Raw genomic sequence first — 20,686 nt, forward strand, 5'->3', positions numbered from 1 at the left:
TGGTGTAGTATATAGAGTATCTGTCAGCTCCTGTGTGATGTAGTATATAGAGGATCTGTCAGCTCTCCTGTGTGGTGTAGTATAAAGAGGATCTGTCAGCTCTCCTGTATGGTGTGGTATATAGAGGATCCATCGGCTCTCCTGTGTGGTGTAGTATATAGAGGCTCTGTCAGCTCTTCTGTGTGGTGTAGTATATAGAGCATGTGTCAGCTCTCCTGTGTGGTGTAGTATATAGAGGATCTGTCCTGTGTGGTGTAGTATATAGAGGATCTGTCAGCTCTCCTGTGTGGTGTAGTATATAGAGGATGTGTCAGCTCTCCTGTGTGGTGTAGTATATAGAGGATGTGTCAGCTCTCCTGTGTGGTGTAGTATATAGAGGCTCTGTCAGCTCTCCTGTGTGGTGTAGTATATAGAGGATCTGTCAGCTCTACTGTGTGGTGTAGTATATAGAGGATCTGTCAGCTCTCCTGTGTGGTGTAGTATATAGAGGATCTATTAGCTCTCCTGTGTGGGGTAGTATATAGAGGCTCTGTCAGCTCTTCTGTGTGGTGTAGTATATAGAGGATGTGTCAGCTCTCCTGTGTGGTGTAGTATATAGAGGATCTGTCAGCTCTCCTGTGTGGTGTAGTATATAGAGGATCTGTCCTGTGTGGTGTAGTATATAGAGGATCTGTCAGCTCTCCTGTACGATGTAGTATATAGAGGATATGTCAGCTCTCCGGTGTGGTGTAGTATATAGAGTATCTGTCAGCTCTCCTGTGTGGTGTAGTATATAGAGGATCTGTCAGCTCTCCTGTGTGGTGTAGTATATAGAGGATCTGTCTGCTCTCCTGTGTGGTGTAGTATATAGAGGATCTGTCAGCTCTCCTGTGTGGTGTAGTATATAGAGGATCTGTCAGCTCTCCTGTGTGGTGTAGTATATAGAGGATTCATCGGCTCTCCTGTGTGGTGTAGTATATAGAGGATCTGTCAGCTCCTGTGTGATGTAGTATATAGAGGATCTGTCAGCTCTCCTGTGTGGTGTAGTATATAGAGAATCTGTCAGCTCTCCTGTATGGTGTAGTATATAGAGGATCCATCGGCTCTCCTGTGTGGTGTAGTATATAGAGGCTCTGTCAGCTCTTCTGTGTTGTGTAGTATATAGAGGATGTGTCAGCTCTCCTGTGTGGTGTAGTATATAGAGGATCTGTCAGCTCTCCTGTGTGGTGTAGTATATAGAGGATCTGTCCTGTGTGGTGTAGTATATAGAGGATCTGTCAGCTCTCCTGTGTGGTGTAGTATATAGAGGGTCTGTCAGCTCTCCTGTGTGGTGTAGTATATAGAGGATCTCTCCTGTGTGGTGTAATATATAGAGGATCTGTCAGCTCTCCTGTACGGTGTAGTATATGGAGGATATGTCAGCTCTCCGGTGTGGTGTAGTATATAGAGTATCTGTCAGCTCTCCTGTTTGGCGTAGTATATAGAGGATCTGTCAGCTCTCCTGTGTGGTGTAGTATATAGCGGATCTGTCAGCTCTCCTGTGTGGTGTAGTATATAGAGGATCTGTCAGCTCTCCTGTGTGGTGTAGTATATAGAGGATCCGTCAGCTCTCCTGTGTAGTGTAGTTTATAGAGGATCTGTCAGCTCTACTGTGTGGTGTAGTATATAGAGGATCTGTCAGCTCTCCTGTACGGTGTAGTATATAGAGGATCTGTCAGCTCTCCTGTGTGGTGTAGTATATAGAGGATGTCAGCTCTCCTGTGTGGTGTAGTATATAGAGGATCTGTCAGCTCTCCTGTGTGGTGTAGTATATAGAGGATCTGTCGGCTCTCCTGTATGGTGTAGTAGATAGAGGATCTGTCAGCTCTCCTGTGTGGTGTAGTATATAGAGAATCTGTCAGCTCTCCTGTGTGATGTAGTATATAGAGGATGTCAGCTCTCCTGTGTGGTGTAGTATATAGAGAATCTGTCAGCTCTCCGGTGTGGTGTAGTATATAGAGGATCTGTCAGCTCTCCTGTGTGGTGTAGTATATAGTGGATCTGCCAGCTCTCCTGTGTGGTGTAGTATATAGAGGATCTGTCAGCTCTCCTGCGTGGTATAGTATATAGAGGATCTGTCAGCTCTCCTGTGTGGTGTAGTATATAGTGGATCTGCCAGCTCTCCTGTGTGGTGTAGTATATAGATGATCTGTTAGCTCTCCTGTGTGGTGTAGTATATAGAGGATCTGTCAGCTCTCCTGTGTGGTGTATTATATAGAGGATCTTTCAGCTCTCCTGTGTGGTGTAGTATATAGAGGATATGCCAGCTCTCCTGTGTGGTGTAGTATATAGAGGATCTGTCAGCTCTCCTGTGTGGTGTAGTATATAGAGGATCTGTCAGCTCTCCTGTGTGGTGTAGTATATAGAGGCTCTGTCGGCTCTCCTGTGTAGTGTGGTATATAGAGGATCTGTCAGCTCTCCTGTGTGGTGTAGTATATAGAGGATCTGTCAACTCTTCTGTGTGTTGTAGTATATAGTGTATATGTTCCGTGCGGTGTAGCATATAGAGGATCTGTCAGCTCTCCCGTGTGGTGTAGTATATAGAGGATGTGTCAGCTCTCCTATGTGGTGTAGTATATAGAGGATCTGTCAGCTCTCCTGTGTGGTGTAGTATATAGAGGATCTGTCAGCTCTCCTGTGTGGTGTAGTATATAGAGGATCTGTCAGCTCTCCTGTGTGGTGTAGTATATAGAGGATCTGTCGGCTCTCCTGTGTGGTGTAGTATATAGAGGATCTGTCAGCTCTCCTGTGTGGTGTAGTATATGGAGTATCTGTCAGCTCTCCTGTGTGGTATAGTATATAGAGGATCTGTCAGCTCTCCTGTGTGGTGTAGTATATAGAGGATCTGTCAGCCCTCCTGTGTGGTATAGTTATATAGAGGATCTGTCAGCTCTCCTGTGTGGTGTAGTATATAGAGGATCTGTCAGCTCTCCTGTGTGGTGTAGTATATAGAGGATCTGTCAGCTCTCCTGTGTGGTGTAGTATATAGAGGATCTGTCGCCTCTCCTGTGTGGTGTAGTATATAGAGGATCTGTCAGCTCTCCTGTGTGGTGTAGTATATAGAGGATCTGTCAGCTCTCCTGTGTGGTGTAGTATATAGAGGATCTGTCAGCTCTCCTGTGTGGTGTAGTATATAGAGGATCTGTCAGCTCTCCTGTGTGGTGTAGTATATAGAGGATCTGCCAGCTTTCCTATGTTGTGTAGTATATAGAGGATGTGTCAGCTCTCCTGTGTGGTGTAGTATATAGAGGATCTGTCAGCTCTCCTGTGTGGTGTAGTATATAGAGGATCTGTCAGCTCTCCTGTGTGGTGTAGTATATAGAGGATCTGTCAGCTCTCCTGTGTGGTGTAGTATATAGAGGATCTGTCAGCTTTCCTGTGTGGTGTAGTATATAGAGGATCTGCCAGCTCTCCTGTGTGGTGTAGTATATAGAGGATCTGTCAGCTCTCCTGTGTGGTGTAGTATATAGAGGATCTGTCTGCTCTCCTGTGTGGTGTAGTATATAGAGGATCTGTCAGCTCTCCTGTGTGGTGTAGTATATAGAGGATCTGTCAGCTCTCTTGTGTGGTGTAGTATATAGAGGATCTGTCAGCTTTCCTGTGTGGTGTAGTATATAGAGGATCTGCCAGCTCTCCTGTGTGGTGTAGTATATAATAGATCTGTCAGCTTTCCTGTATGGTGTAGTATATAGTAGTATATAGGATCTATCCTGTGTGGTATTTTTATATAATTGCATGGTGGGCCCAAGAATGATTTTTCTCTGGTGTGCCCAAAGTTCTCCAGCCTGACGCTGGTACCAAGTGCCTGGTTTGTGCTCCTTTACTATACAGGATACCGTCTTCACTGAGGTAGAGCTTCGTCTATTCTTTAACTAAAACAGATACTGCTGGTGACTCATTATCTCTCTCCCTTTTACTTGGAAACCAATTGTGTCCACATAAATTAGTATTCTACCATTTATTAGTGGTGAGCGAGCACTAAAATGCTCGGGTGCTCGAAACTCGGGTCGAGCACATTGGAATACTCGGGTGCTCGACCTGAGCAACGAGCCCAATGTAAGTCTACGGAAAACTCAAGCATTTTTCTGGCTGTCGCCCCCGGCGGTCTGCCCTTCCTGGGCTATTAATATCAGCCCCCAGCTGTCTGCCTAGCCTTTGCTAGCTATTAAAATAGGGGGGATCCCACATCATTTTTTTGGGGGGTCCCCCATTTTAATAGCTGGTAAAGGCTAGGTATTCAGCTGGGGGCTGATATTAGTAGCCTGGGAAGCTCCATGGGTATTACCCCCTTCCCAGGCTTCAAACATCTGCCCCAGCCGTCTGCTTAACCTCCACTGGAGACTAAAATTACGGGGAACCTTACGCCAATTTTTTTTTAAATAAATCCTTTATTTTAACACTAAATGACAAGTACAGTAACCAACACTGTCACTCTACTTATTATATTTGTGACTGACATGTTTCTATCTATCTAATCTATGTGTGATGCTCTATTCTTTCTGTTCTACATTGTCTGGTCCCGGTGTATGCTGCTGATGAATTGCCGGCCGGCTTTTTTAAAGAGACAAAAACACTATTATTTTTTTTTTAATAAATCCTTTATTTTAACACTAAATAACAAGTACAGCAACCAACACTGTCACTGTACTTATTATATATGTGACTGACATGTTTCTATATATCTAATCTATGTGTGATGCTCTATTCTTTCTGTTCTAAATTGTCGGGTACCGGTGTATGCCGCTGATGAATTGCCGGCTTTTCATGTTTCACTGTGAGCACTGTTCCCATCGATTTGGGCAATCACTGTAATGGCACAACCACCATGACTGTGACATTACAGTGAGTGGCAGACAATCCCTGCATGATTGGTGCTCTTACTAGCACCAAACATGCAGGACGGGAACCCGAGCTCCCGCCCGAGCATCTCAAAAGTACTCGGCGAGCTCTGAGCATCTCGAGTACTGAGATGCTCGGGCGAGTACCGAGCAGTGGCGAGCATGCTCGCTCATCACTACCAATTGTCTGATCTTCCCGTTGTGCTCTACGGATTTTTCCTTTTGGTAGTTGTTGAATGGACAGGGGATGATCTTGTTCTCTCGCTTTTATGGTGGTTTCCACCGTCAACTGACACCACAATGGTGTGTCTTCCTCTTGATAAGCTTGCACTGCTTGAGTAGTACTCTCAATTGCTTCCAGACTGACTTCCTCCGAGCATTCTTGCATGAACTCCTCAGGCTCTAGTGGCATTCTCAACAATCCGTCAGCATCTGCATTGCATTTTCCTGGCCTGTACCTGATGCTGAAATAGAAGTCAGCTAGGTCAGTGACCCATCTCTGACCCGTTGCATTCAGTTTGGCTGTAGTGAGGACATAGGTCAAAGGGATGTTGTCAGTGTATACCTCAAACTCTTTGCTGTAGTAGAGATAATCTCTAGATCATTCACAGATAGCCTTTTTCAATGCTAGGAACTCCAATTTTCCGGAATGCAAATGGTAATTCTTCTCGGCGTCTGTCAACGTTCTAGAACCGTAACCGATGACTCTCAATTTTCCATCTTGATGCTGATACAGGGCAGCTCCCAGTCCAACTTGAGAAGCGTCACAATGAAGAACAAATGGTGAGTTGAAATCAAGATATCCCAAGATGGGTGGTTTTACCAGGTAGTCTACTAGTTATTCCAATACCTCCTGGTGGTTTGCTGTCCAGAAAATGGGCTGTTGGGACGAAACGGCGTTGTTTCTTTTAAGCCTGGTCCTACCCGCGTTCTTATTTTTCTCCGTGGGTGTTGTTGAATCTGTCGTCCCCCCCAAGAGGAGGTATAGCGGGACGGCAATCCTGGAGAAGTTCGAAACGTAAGTACGATAGTAGGAGAGGAATCCTAAGATCTGCCTCAACATTCCGACAGTAGAGGGCCGCTTGTCTTTTAAGGCCAGTACTGGAGCGATTTCTGCTGGGTCCGTGGTATATCCTTCTCCGGACACAATTTTCCCAGAAATCGGACTTGCCTTTTGAACAGTTCACACTTCTTTGGGGTCAACTTAACTCCGTGTTGTTGATACCGCTGTAATACGGTCCTCACGTGTTCAACATGCTCCCGGAAGGTTTTGCTGTGTACCACATTGTCATCCAAGTACGGCCGGCAGATATCGGCCCTCAATCCTTCCAAACAGGTCTCCATGCTCCTGAAATTCTGCTGGAGCTGAACTGAGCCCAAACAGTATGGGGATCCACTCATATAACCCCCACAGTGTGATGAATGCTGTCAAGGGTCTACTGGACTCTTCAACAAACCCTTGATGGTATGCTTTACCCTGATAGAGGACAGAGAACCAGGTACTTCCTGATAGGCTTTCAAGCATATCTTGAATCTTTGGTATTGGGTGTCGATCAGGTACTGACTTTCGGTTTAGTTCCCGGTAATCGCAGCAGAGTCTCATTGTACCGTCCCTCTTCCTAACACAAACAATAGGAGAGGAATAAGACAACTTCGACTTTTGGACCCAACCTCTGTTGATTAGATCTTGTAAATACTCTTTCACTTCACGGTGTAATGGTTTCGGCACAGACATGTAACTTCTGGTTACTGGGGTCGTGTCTTTCAAATTTATTTTCAATTGCAACGATGGGATACAGCCTATATTAGAGTCATCTTTAGAGAATGCATGACACTCTTCTCCCAGCATCTGTTTTGCTATCGCTATAGCTTCAGCACACAAGTGTTCCAGGGATACTGGGGGATTCCAGGACCCTGAGGTGGGTCATGCAATTTTCTCCCCTGAGCAACTCCTGTTCCATGGTGGGGAGACTGAGCGGGTCTCACACTGGCTGGATATACTGTTTTAATGGTTTCAATGTAACCTAACACAGTCTTTGGATCCAGTCTAATTTCGTGTTTTGTAGTATTCATCACCGGTACTGTCACTCGAGCAAACCCACAAGTAGGAATCGTAAGCACAGTCTCACCTTGAACTAGGCCTTCCGTAAGTTCTGAGGAGTCTTTTGGAACGAACAGTCTTTTCTGGACTTTTCTTCCCGGTTCTACCCGGACTCCACACCGCACCCCCAGCATTTAGTTTGCAGGGATGATGGTTGGGCGCCAGCCTACCTTGACTTCTTTTAGGTACATTGTATTCGGAGCTTTCTTTACTCTATGAATCACATTTTCCGCCACGGCGTTGGGTATGGCAAATGATGTGGAAATTGCATCCACCACCAGCGTCCCTGACTTGTGTTTCGTGATGACCTCACTGATTACATTATAACCCAGGATAGGATCCTCTGCCACGTTCTGATCACTGGTCACGAGAAAAGGTACCAAAAGCTCAATGGTGTTGCTGTTCTTCGTGGCCCTCAGTTGGAAAGTCACTTCCACCCAGCCTATGAAAGGTTTTCGGTCTGGTTGACAGCTTTGCCATGGAGTTCCACTGGTCCTAAGAGTTCTTTTAGTGACCGAAGGCAGGTATGTGGCAGGTAGCACCTTCTCCATTCTTCATTTAAAAGGCTCGATTGGGCACCTGTGTCCCACAGTGCTTTTACCAGGAGTCCATCTAGTTGGCACTGTATAAAGCACCTTTCACTGATTAGGCTGATGAGGCTGTCTTTACTGACCGAGGAATCCTCCTCCCAGGAGTACATTGTTTGACCTCCACACTGGGCATTAAGTAACTGATGCCCCTGTCTCTCTTGCAGCTGTTGTAGACGGGAACACACTTGGGGATAGTACTGAAGCAGCCGTTTTACCTCATACACCGTTCTGGGGTTTGGTGAGATTTGGATTTGCTTCTGGGGCCTCCTCCATGTAGCAGTTACCAGTCACCCCGCACTGGCAGCCTCCTGTCTTTTAACCCAAACAACTGTGACCATTGGCATTCCTTGGCATAATGTCCTTCCTCACCACATCTTAGACAGTGGACACACACCGTACTCTGATTTGATGAACGGCTTGCTTCACAAGCCGGGTATCTTCTGTTTTGGAACCCACTCCTGGGTCTGAGGGATATAGGTTCTGGCCTGGAACGAATCAACTTTTTCACCTCAATCAACTCGGCTCGCAGTTCTTGGGTCGAAGTCCTCCAAGTCATCGCTGGCGGTCCTCTCTTTTGTTGGTGATTTAAGGTTCCCTCTCGGAGGTGGCACTGGAGGGTCTCCAAGATGATCTTCGGACTGTTCACCGGGAGTCTCCAACTTCAGCTGACTCATTTTGGTGATTTTAGGAGCAGAGCCTTTCTTTAACTTCTGTTCGCTCTCGAACTTCAAACTAGCTGCCTCATTCATTTTTTCAATTAGGACTTCGTCCAGAATGCCAGGATCTTCTATGTACCGTTTCAGCTGCAACTTGATGTCTTTGCTGATTAACCCGGCTCCCAATGATCTCAAGAACGTCTTCTGGACAAGTCCAGCATCAAACTTCTCCTCTTCTTCTGCATCTCTGGATGCAAACAACAGTCTATCCTTCAGTTCAATTGCTCTGAACAAGAAACTTTGGGGTGATTCATTATTTTTCTGTGAGAGGTTAATTAGTCGGTGGAACAATTCTGAAGTACTCTCTTCTTTATAGTGCCCTTTTAAAATCATCTTCAGCTGTTGTAAGGTCAATTGACTTTTCATTTCTAGCATACTACGGAGGTTCAGTCCTGGGCTGATCGCTTTCACCACCCCCTTGACGATCTCATATGGCTGGTAGCCTTTCTGTGAGCCTGCATCGATCTGGTGCAACAAGTTCATATAAGACAGTTTCTCTTTCTGTTCACACTCTCCAATCTGTCCCAGGATCTTGAATTCTTTCCTTATGGTGATTTGTGGTGTTAGAGAGGACTGTCTTCCTGATTTATCTAACCCGAGCAGGGTAAAGGTTCTGTCTGAGTCTGTCACCCGGTCAGAGGTTTTGGTCGATTCCTGCAGGGCTGTTGTTAGGGCTTTGAATTGTTCTTTCAATTCCTGTAGTTCTGTCTGTGGACAGAGATTCCCGCTTTTGGTAATCGGTGCCGCCCCTCCATCCTCCAACTTCAACCTGGTTAGAAATTGTTTTAGCTCTTGGAGGAACATCCCCATGACGTCTTCAGCTTCTTTCTCCCCCAGCTCATCCATTTTTGCATTAACGGCAGCTAACAGTTGCCTGCAGTTGTGTGCTTTAGAAATCTGTTCTTCTGACATCTTTATATGTTCTGCTGCTGTTCTCAATTCTTCACAGGTTAACTGAAGAAGCAGCTCACTAATTCTGTCCATTTGTATTTCCACCTCCATTGCTGCTAGTGAGTTTTCTTTAGGGCTGGTCCCCTTTAACTGGTGCAGCGGAGTTGAATTGAGGTGCTGTGCTGCTGTGTTTTTCCAGACACTTTTTCTCTTCTCCCTCCCTCTAATTCCCGCTCAGGGTTCCCCGTACGGGCCACCCATGTTACACGCACACCGCTAGGTTCAGATAGGGCGAGACGGGTTTCATAAATTCTTTGGTTCTCTGGGGGAACTGTTACTCAGGGCGACCATAGGCTGCAGCTTCTCTCAGGCACACGATAGATTCAATTGCTGACCAGACACATCTGACAAGAGTCTTTTTCATCAGTTTAACAGTGGAATTTAATCTGAAGCACGGCCAGTGCAATTCAGGGATATTACAGCAACAATCTTCATTACAGTACAGTCCGAGTTTCTTGAGCAAGAGGCTCCAATAACAATACAGTAGTTTTGTCACAAGGCACAGTATTACAGTCTCTTCAGTAGCATAATTCAGCATAGATTAGATCTCTTAGCAGCACACTTCTATACATACACAGCCACAGGCTTTTCCTTTACAAGGACACAATAGTACACAGCATTCTTTATCCTGCAAGGAGATGGGGTGGAGGGTTTGATAAGGGAGAAGATCCCTATGACACATTTCATTCTTATCTTCCTGCCCGATAAGACTCTGCACTGTTATTTCAGGGAGTTTATCTGACCTGTGCTTAGTTTCTCTCCTGATCTGAATCCTGTTCAGTTGCCTTCTGTCAGATCCAGATAACACACCACCTTTCTCTTAGGCTTCAGCCAGACTACAATAACAAGTTCCCCACAATCCCTTGGGGCTCTGCTAAAACACTTCCTGTCTCCTGTGACTGTGTTATTTGTAACAGTTGCTGAATCCTTTGAAAGCAACAGCACAACTTCTGCATGTCTCATGATGGTGGTAAAATTTATTTGATATGACTTACGTTTATTTGTGAGAAAAACGGAAATTTGGCGAAAATTGTGAACATTTTTCAATTTTCAAAATTTAAATTTTTATGCTCTTAAATATGAGAGTCTTGTCTCACAAAATAGTTCATAAATAACATTTCCCACATGTCTACTTTACATCAGCACAATTTTGGAAACATATTTTTTTTTTGTTAGAAAGTTATAAGGGTTAAAATTGACGACGAGAGATTTCTCATTTTTACTACAAAATTTACAAAACCATTTTTTAGTGACCACATCACATTTGAAGTGACTTTGAGGGGTCTATATGACAGAAAATACCCCAAAGTGGCACCATTCTAAAAATTACATTCTTCAAGGTGCTCAAAACCACATTCAAGAAGTATATTAACCCTTCAAGTGCTTCACAAGAATTTGGGGAATGTGGAAGAAAAATATAAACATTTAACTTTTTTTCACAAAAATTCTACTTTAGATCCATTTTTTTTTTACTTTCACGAGCGTAACAGGATAAAATGGACCACATAATTTGTTGTTCAAATTCTCATGAGCACACCGATGCCCAATATGTGGGGGAAAACCACTGTTTGGGCGCGCACCAGGGCTCGGAAGGGAATGAGTGCCATTTGACCTTTTGAATGTAAAATTTGCTGCCATAATTAGTGGACGCCATGTTGCCTTTGATGTGCCTAAACAGTGGAAAACCCCCACAAGTGACATCATTCTGGAAACTAGACACCTCAGGGAACTTGTATAGATGGTAGTGAGTACCTTGAACCCCCAGGAACATCATAGAAGTTTATAATGTTGAGCCTTGAAATTAAAAAAAAATCTAATTTTTCCCACACAAATGTGTTTTAGCACCATATTTTGCATTTTCACAAGGGTAACAGGAGAAATTGCACCATGCAATTTGTTGTGCAATTTCTTCTGAGTACTCAGATACCCCATATGTGGTCGAAAACTACTTTTGAGGCACAGTACAAAGCTCAAAGGGAAGAAGTGCCATATTGGAGTTCAGATTTTGTTGGACTTGTTTGAGGGTGCCATGTCACATTGGAAGAGCCACTGAGGTGCCAGATCAGCCGAACCCCCTATAAGTGACCCATTTTACAAACTACACCTCTCAATGAATTTATCTAGTGGATTATATTGACACCACAGGTGTGTCACAGCATTTTATACCATTGGGCAGTGAAGAAAAAAAAATTACATTTTTACCACCAAAATTTTGTTTTAGCCCCAGATTTTACATTTTCACACTGGTAATTGGGTAAAAATTATACAAAAATTTGTCCTACAATTTCTGCTGAATGTAAAAATAACCCATATGTGGCTGTACACTGATCATGGCCATTGCTACGGGTCTCAGCTCTCAAACAGCGATGACTCCCGCATGTGATTGTGGCGGTGCTCAGTGTGAGGCCGCACGATCGCGCGCTGTACATATACTGCTCTTAGAGGGAACGCAGCTCCCGCAGAGCAGTATATATGCGACACAGGTTGGGAAGGGGTTAAGTGTACCAGTTTGTGGCACTTGAAACATGCTCTAGTCTCCTTCTTATTTGACCTTGCATCAATTGCTTTTATAGTGATTCCTCTGTCACCGTCTGTTGAGTAATGCACAAGTTCCTCTCTTCTCTGGTGTTCATCTACTAACCTGGTCTTTATTACAATGTCGGGACTAATTTGTGCACTGTTTAAGGAAGCTGAATAACATTGTAGCTGCAATATTGCTGTCTTTTATGTCCTCACCCAATGATCTTAGTTGTGCGATCAGTTCTAGCATTACAATTACAAGTATATGCTCATTTTCTTTGCTGAGTCTCATTTTTGTGCAGTTTCCTTAGCAGAAATCATTTGAATGTTTAGGCTGAATCTCTCGGCAATGCATCCCACATGCCTATAGCAGTCTTCATGCCTGTCTCTTTTTCTTGTGACATTACTGATTATTAATCTGTAGTCTCTCTGTAGTAACAACGTCACACAAGTTATTTCTGGGCAGGAACATTTCCACTTTAAACTTCCATAGCTAAAAATTGTCAATATTCACTTTGACTACTGTAAGTTTAAGCTTTGTGCTACTGACCATTTTAAATTACGGTCTTCAGAATAAGCCAGAATGTACGCCATGGAGTAACATTTTTGGCTAAGGCCCACAGCGGATATAAGATATGCCTAATTCATTAAGAGGTGTAATGAATTAGGTACATCTTACTCCAGTGTTGCCTTTATTAAGACTGCAGTGCAAAGTGTCAGTGTTAATGAATTGGATCCAAAATACCTAAAATTGTACTCGAAATTCTACTGAAAAATCAATCACTTAGTAAATTACTTTACCCTTTAGGCATGTAATATACATAGAGTGGAAACATGCATGTTCTTATGACAGATGGCAAAGAGATGACCTTGCCTATAGGGGCTAGCAATCTGCTAGTTCATGCTTCAAATAAAGTTAGACAATTGTTGAATTATTTTAGAGCGCATGCAGTTTACATACAAGATGTCCAATATTTCTCTACTGCTATTGCCACCTTTTTGTGGGTTATCCATGCATGTCTTTGCACTGATCTTTAATGCAAGTTCACATCAACCAGTATATTTGTGCAGTGGGCCACAGCTTCATGCCCTGCCGTTCACATAGACTTATTATGTGAGATGTCTCTAGGCTACAAGCAGCTCAGCCCCGAATCAATATTCCAACACACCCAATCCTGCCGCTGTTCTCTTGACAGCTGACAGATAAAGAGGTTGGTGAATAAAATGAAAAGCTGACAGTAGATTAAGGGATGCAGTGTATTGGAAGAAGCTCCTCAGAAACAGAATAAAAAAAGCAAAGCTATTTACTGCCATAGAGATCTTATTCATACTGCAGAACACAATAGCTTGGCCAAGAAAGGTTAAAACAGCTGCTATTTTTTATGTCTTCCCTGCAAAACCAATCAGACGTGGAGAATTGACTGTTTCTTGATGCAATCTTTACTGGAAAGGAGGAGATATATTGGAAATGGGGAGGGAGCTAGGTGGATTTATAAAAAAAAAATCAGACACCCATTGATATCTTCTTCCAATAAGAACATGACTTTAGAGAAGGGGAGGGCTGCTTTATCCAATGGAATCAAATAGACATTAGATCTATTTTTTTTCCAGTCTTTTTGTAAGCATAGAAGAATTTCCTTTTTTAAAAGAAGTGCTTAATTTTTATTGTCTGTTTCTTTTTGTATCAAACTGTTTATTAATAAATAAAAGAAGAAAATGCAAGATAAGACAACATAATAAGCGACATACTTTTTTCTCCTCTTTTGTATGTTTTTTTGCATGGATACTCTTCACAGGAAAATAGAATATGTGCAACAATACTGGATTTTATACTTGATACATTTTCTATGAAAGAGGTAAGCGATCTGTTTTGGTCATGTTGCTGATCCCATTAGCGGAGTGCAGCAGTAATGCTATTATGTGGATAGGATTGCTGTAATTCTAATATGTCTGTGTGTTTCTGGAGAGTGTTCCTAGCTGGGCACGTCCCCCAGCGATCTGCTCTTTGTGCTGCTCTCCGATTATTTCCCGTCGGATCATGACAGTAGTATTGCTGCCTGTCAGCTGCTTCTTCTTTCCATCTTTTTAGTATCAGATAGTAATTACTTTACATTACACTGCACATTTCTTATCTAACATGTTGGCAAACAAGTGTCTTCCAGAGATTTTTTTTCTCCCAATTTTATGCTCTGCCATATTTTTTTCTGCATATGGACAATGGATATATATAGTCTGATCTTGTCATTTGATGTGTACATTTACTACAATGGATGTAGCCAGGCGCAGCCTGTGTGCGCGTGTGTCCTGAATGAAAAACCTTTTTATGACTGGATGCAAACATTATGATCGCTGTAACCGGCCATCAATGATCCCGACAATCGCAGTCCGTCCGGAGAAAGGCGCAGCGCTGATGAAGTTTATTTCACACATTGTTTCATTTGCCTCTGAGGGAATGTAGATCTCACATTCACCGTGATACTGCGCAACACTGTGTGCATCAGCAGTGTGCACTGGGTGCAAGGGAGCAACTCGTGCGTATCCTGACTGCTCGGATTTGGTGCATGATACCAACCGGGTATTGTCCAGTGGGCACCAGAATATTATATAGGATGGTGTATAGTTAATGGGAGGAGGAGGGGAGTAATCAGGAAGAGTAAAAACAGCATCCCTAGAGCAGCAGATAGGGGGAAGGGTGCCATTTCCACAGTGTTGGTTGCCATGGAAACAGTACAGACTGCCTGGCATGCTTTACATGGGATGAGGGCTTTGTACAATGAATGGGTGGTGATGGGTGAAAACAAATGGTAAAAATTAAAGGGCAATTTGTAAAAGATGTCTACTATAGGAATAGCTTTCAAATTCATGTAATCTTGTGTCTTCCACTCCAGACAAATCATTTTTGTAATCAAGGAAAACCTTCCGTTTTGTACATTTATCAGACAATTGCTGGAGAATTTTATATAAATATATATGTAGATATATATATATATATATATATATATACACACACAAACAAACAGGAGTGGACATAGATGAGGGCCCCTTTGCAGGAATAATATTTGGGCCCTTTGCAGTCTAATACCTGATCATAATGCACAATCCCACCTGCTTTGGAGCTACTAGAGAGCCCCTTCACCTCTTGGGTCCCTGCACAGCTGCACAGGTTGCACCAATGGTATGTCCGTCCCTAGTGTATATATATATATATATATATATATATATATATATATATATATATATATATATAGCTTGCAAAAGTATTCACCCTCTCGGCTTTGTACCTATTTTGCTACTTTACAACCTGTGTTTAAATATTTTTGTAATCTCATTTGTGTTTGATGCTTCAGCACTAAATAGTGTAAGTTAGTAAAGTGAAAATGAGAAAAATATTAGCATAAATTTAATGTATGGGATCAGATAACCAAAAATTGTCATGTGCATATGTATTCACCCCTTTTGCTATGAAGCCCCTAAACATTTGTAGTGCAAGCAATTCCCCTCATTAGTCCCATGCTTAGTGACAGGACGTCCACCTGTGAGCAATCTAATGTCACATGTCTGTGCATATATACACTTTACCTTTTCTGAAAGGCCACAGAGGCTGCAACACCATTAACAAGAGGCAGCACTAACCAAACACCATGAAGACCACGGAGATCTCCAAACAAGTCAGGGCAAAGTTGTTGAGAAGTACAAGTCAGAGCTGGGTTATAAAAAAATATCCTAATCACTGATGATACCCAGAGCACCATCAATCCCATTATCAAATGGAAAGAACATGGTACCACAACAAACCTACCAAGAGAGGGCCGTCCACCAAAACTCTCCGCCCAGGCAAGGAGGGCATTAATCGGAGAGACAGCACAGACCTAGTTAAAGCCCAGACCTTAATCCAAGTGAGAATCTGTGGTCAGACTTGAGGATTTCTGTTCACCAGGGAAACCATCTAACTTGAAGGAGCTGGAGCAGTTTTCCCTTGAGGAATAGATACAAATCCCAGTGTCAAGATGTAGAAAGCTCACAGAGACTTATCCAAAGCGACTTGCAGCTGTAATTGCCACAAAAGGAGGCTCTACAAAGTACCATAGTTTAGAGGGATGAATAGTCATTCACACTGAAGTTTTCAGTTATTTTGTCCTATTTGTTGTTTGCTTCACAATAAAACGAAAACCAAATGTTCACAGTGGTAGGCATGTACTTTACAAGAACTGGGCCTTTGGGCCTTTGCAGATCACAATGAGAAGTGATCTGACATTTTTAGATTACCTTTTCCTGTTTATCTACATTTGCTTGCCCAGATGATTCCTTATGATAGATTCACAAGCTGTTCAGAAATTCACTAAGAGAATGCATAATGGGATAAAGCTATAAACCCAGTAGAATTACAGCATATCAATTAAACATGAGAGTTTATAGGTCCCACCCCATAATAAGTAACGTATTTAAAAATGTAAAAAGGTCTCTAAAACCTGTCATTAATTCAGGATTTAGTTCCTATGTAGTGATAGCAGACTCCACAATGCTCAGATCAGTCCTTGCCTTCCATGAGGACTCACAATCTAATGTCTGTATCTCTATCCCAGTCACACAGGCGCCCACTTGGGCCTTTTCCATAGGAAGCCAATATGTTTTTGAAGTATGAGGAAACTCAAGCACCCAGATGAAAGCTATAGAAACATCTCATTCAGATATTACTTCTTGTTACATTCAAATCAGGACCCTTAATCCCCTTCTATAGCACTTCCCATGAAGCCATTTCAATCAGTAGTCACTTTTGGCATTGACTAAAATGAATCCTTTAGGAGGTTTTTAGGGAAATTCCTAAATATATTTCAGAAATATTGCTCTTTAAAGGGAATTTGTCACCAGGTTTTTGCCACCTAATCTGAGAGCAGTATAATGTAGAGACAGAGCCCCTGATTCCAGCGGTGTCACTTACTAGGCTACTTGCTGTAATTTTGATAAATTCATTGTGTTATCAGTATGAAATTATCACTAGAGGACTAATAAACCTGCTGCCATGTAGTCCTCCATATTCATGAGCTCTGTATAACTTCCCCCCACTGACTGGCAGCTTTCTGCCTATGCACAGTGTCCACAGAAAGCAGCCAATCAGTGGTGTGGGCGGGGTTATACAGAGCTCAGCATTCAGAGAACTGCTAGATCTGCTGCAGATAAAGCAGTTATTTTATCAAACGTGAAGCAAGCAGCCCAGTAAGTGACACACCGCTGGAATCAGGGCCTTTGTCTCTACATTATGCTGCTCTTAGATGAGGCAGCGAAAAACCTGGTGGCAGATTCCCTTTAAATGCCCTCTTTCACAGGACGACACAATGCCTAATAGGATTGGTATTGCCTCAGTCTAATACACAACAACAACCATGTTTGAAGTTCAAAATTCAAGCTGAAAAATATCAGTGAGTTTTTTTGAGGCAATCAAAAATGGCGTTCCCAAGTAGAAACTTATGCAGTATATGCTTCTTTTTTTGGTAGTTTTTGGAAGAGTTTTGCAGTTCCTGAAGTACTTTCTAGAGCATTGTGGAGGTTTTTTTTGCAGCCTACTGATTGTATAGTCCCTAGTTTAGAGTGAATTACATTAGGGACTACTTGAAAGAAGTGACATACATTTTCTTTTTTCCCACCAGAGCTTTTTCAAAACCAGAAGTGGAAAAACAATACCCAAAAGACTGAACTTATGAGCAGCAGAATGGTTTTAATAATAATGATAATAATAATTTTTATTTCTATAGCGCCAACATATTCCACAGCACTTTACATTACAGAGGGAACTTGTATAGACAATAAAGACATTACAGAATAACACATAAATCAACAGATACCAAGAGGAGGGAGCGAGGCTCCTGCTCTCAAGCTTACAATCTATGAAGAAATGGGGGAGACACGAAAGGTGAATGGTAAAAAGTGCTTATATTATACGATCCAGCCATCAATATAATACATAGTAGTCACATAACACTGCACGAACCGGTCACCAGCCAGTACCAGTACAGGCACAGAGGGCTATTAAGTGCATGGAAGGTGTGTGAACAGAAGCTACAAGAGACCAGGTTGTGAGGAAAATTTTGGTAGAACAAAATTGGAATAGTTAGATAAGTGAGGTGAGATGAGGCAATAGGCCAGTGTAAAAAAATGTGTTTTGAGGGCACGCTTAAAACTGTGGGTATTGGGAATTAATTGAATTGTCCTGGGTAGTGCATTCCAGAGAATTCGTGCAGCACAAGAGAAGTCTTGGAGACTTTCTATTATAGTTAAAGGGTATGTTCACATGTCTGTCTCTTTATGCAGACCGATTGTCTGAAAAAAATACAGTTATTTCCACTTCTGGATAGTACATTGGTGCGATTTGGATGGCATCAATCTATTATCCATTTTTTTGTTTGTGGACGCATTGACTTGCATGGACAAGTTTGGTTCACAAATCAAACCAAAGTGGAACATCTCCATTTTCTCATGTGGACCACTGAACATGTGAATTGCTCTAGAGAATATGTCAGTGTGCTGTTAGTGTGGATGGGGACTACCATCACAGGTGGTAAAGTGCTTGTTTAGCATTTTGATCAACACGTTACATTTCTAGTTACCTAACTTTTGGGTGAAACACAACCAATGACAGGTTTCTCTAAAACTGTCATGATTATTATTATTGGGTAGACTGCTCCATATTGCCCTGTACAAGCTCAGCTTATAGACATGTCATAGGAACTGTTTCAGGAGTGATATGACTATCAGGCATTATCACTTTAGTGATGACACCAAGACAGAGGATTTGAGTGCTCATGATTTCTTGTTGCACTATCCCCACATAGCTCCTCCGACCATCAGTCCTGGGTCACTCTGTTTAGAGAAGTGCCATCAATCAGTACAAAATAGGACTATTTATATATATAATCGTCTTATCCCGTCTGTCTGTCTTTCTGTCTGTCTGTCTGTCCTGGAAATCCCGCGTCGCTCATTGGTCCGGCAGCGGCCAATCAGCGCCGCGGGATTTCTGAAAATAGATGGCGGCCGTTAGCGGCTCATCTGCGGGACGGAGATGCAGCCGGGAGATGACCGGCGCGAGGCGCTCATCTCCCGGCCGGTAGCAGCAGAAGGACCCCGACCGCCGGCACCGCTGACCTCCATGCGGAAGGGAGGACCGTGGAGCGGCGCTGCGGGTCGGGATACTTCTGCTGTGAGCGGCCACTCATCTCCCAGCTGCTCGCAGCGGAAGTACCCACACAGGCAGCGGCGCTGACATCCATGCGGAAGGGAGGATTGGGGAGCGCCGCTGCGGGTCGGGATACTTCTGCTGCGAGCAGTCGCTCATCTCCCGGCTTCTCGCAACGGAAGTAGCCGCACAGGCAGCGGCGCTCCCCGGTCCCCACCAATACGATTCCGCTCCCCCATCCTCACCAATACGATTCGCTGATTGGTCGCGCTCTCCGCCCGCGACCAATCAGTGATCTTGGCGCTAAAATTAAACACCGCTCTGCTGATTGGTCGCGGCCGCTAACCCCGCCCCCAGATCCCAGTTGCCAAGGGGAGTGGCTCCCCTTGCTGGTCTGGAGCCAGGAAAGTGTTGCATGTTTAGTATACCTGACTAGGGGACCCCTGCTAGCTTCCAGGCAAGGCATTACCTCTTTTGAGGGAGGCAATGCCACTGTGGCAACCAGACCCCTGGGGTGCCACATGGTCACAGGGCAACTGGGTTGCCAACCGTCCAGAAATTCCAGGACAGTCCATAAAAATAGGGCACTTTTTTCCCTGTCCTTAAAAAAAATTGAATGTGTCTGTGATTATTTTGATGCTGAAGAAACTTATACAGATTATTTTGACTGTAATCATCATTATTTTATGGTTTACAGTGAATGCAGCTGATGTCTTCATATCAGAATTCTGGGCTGTAGATATAAATCATTTAATCAAAATCATGTCATATGCTTTTCCAATGTGTCTGTAAAAATACTGTCTGTCCGTGATTTTTTTAATAAGCTGTCCAGAAAAAATAAAAAGTCAAATTGGCAACCCTACAGGGCTCTTATGGTAGTACAAATGATCAGACGATCGCAGATTGAAGTGGACTACAAAATACAGTAAAAAGTAAAAAAAAGTTTTTAAAAAATATGAAAAAAGATATATATCAAAATTTGAATCATCCTCCCTTTTTCCTCATTTAATGAAATAAAAAAAAAATATATATATATATATATATATATATATATATATATATATATATATATACCGTATTTGTCGGGCTATAAGACGCACCGGACCATCAGACATACCTAAGATTTTAGAGGAGGAAAATAGGAAAGAAAAATGTAAGCAAAATATGGGGTCTGCTGCTGACACTGGTATTGGGGTAATGTTCCCCAATTCTGTTAATATCCTCCATCCTGGTATTTATGGCCCCTCCCTTCCTGGTATACGTGGCCCCCATTCCATCCTGATATACGTGGCCCTCATGCATGGTACCCCTTGACTCCCCATCCTGGTGTGCATGGCAACACTTTATTCCCCCATCCTAGTATGCATGGCACCCCTTGATCCCGCATCCTGGTATGCATTGCACCCCTTGATCCCCCATCCTGGTATGCATGGCACCCCTTGATCCCCCTTCCTGGTATGCATGGCACCCATTTATCCCCCATCCTGGTATGCATGGCACCCCTTTATCCCCCATCCTGGTATGCATGGAACCCCTTGATCCCCCATCCTGGTATGCATGGCACCCCTTGATCCCCCTTCCTGGTATGCATGGCAGCCTTTGAGCCCCCATCACGCTGCCCACAAAATATAAATAATCATACTCACCTCCTCTCTCCTCCAGCGCTTTCCTGCTCTGCTGCCGACACTCTCGCTATTCGAACCGCGCATGTACCTGCCGCGATGCAGCTACAGTGTGCCGGCTAGTAAGGAAAATGAATATTCATTGCTCTCCATGCCCATGAG

At 43.3% G+C, this 20,686-nt stretch overlaps 1 protein-coding gene across 3 annotated transcripts in view; it reads left to right on the forward strand.

The window, feature by feature from the left end:
- Positions 1-13,247: 13,247 nt before the first annotated feature.
- SHISA7 (shisa family member 7) overlaps positions 13,248-20,686 on the forward strand; it is a 300,898-nt gene continuing 293,459 nt past the window's right edge. For all 3 annotated transcript variants that reach the window (XM_073656548.1, XM_073656550.1, XM_073656549.1), the window contains exon 1: positions 13,248-13,590. The gene's annotated coding sequence lies outside the window, so the exon portion shown is untranslated. The remainder of the gene's footprint in view (positions 13,591-20,686) is intronic.

Source organism: Phyllobates terribilis, unplaced genomic scaffold (genome assembly GCF_046119375.1).
Source record: "Phyllobates terribilis strain yellow unplaced genomic scaffold, ASM4611937v1 Scaffold_12__6_contigs__length_324123572, whole genome shotgun sequence".
NCBI lineage: Eukaryota > Metazoa > Chordata > Amphibia > Anura > Dendrobatidae > Phyllobates > Phyllobates terribilis.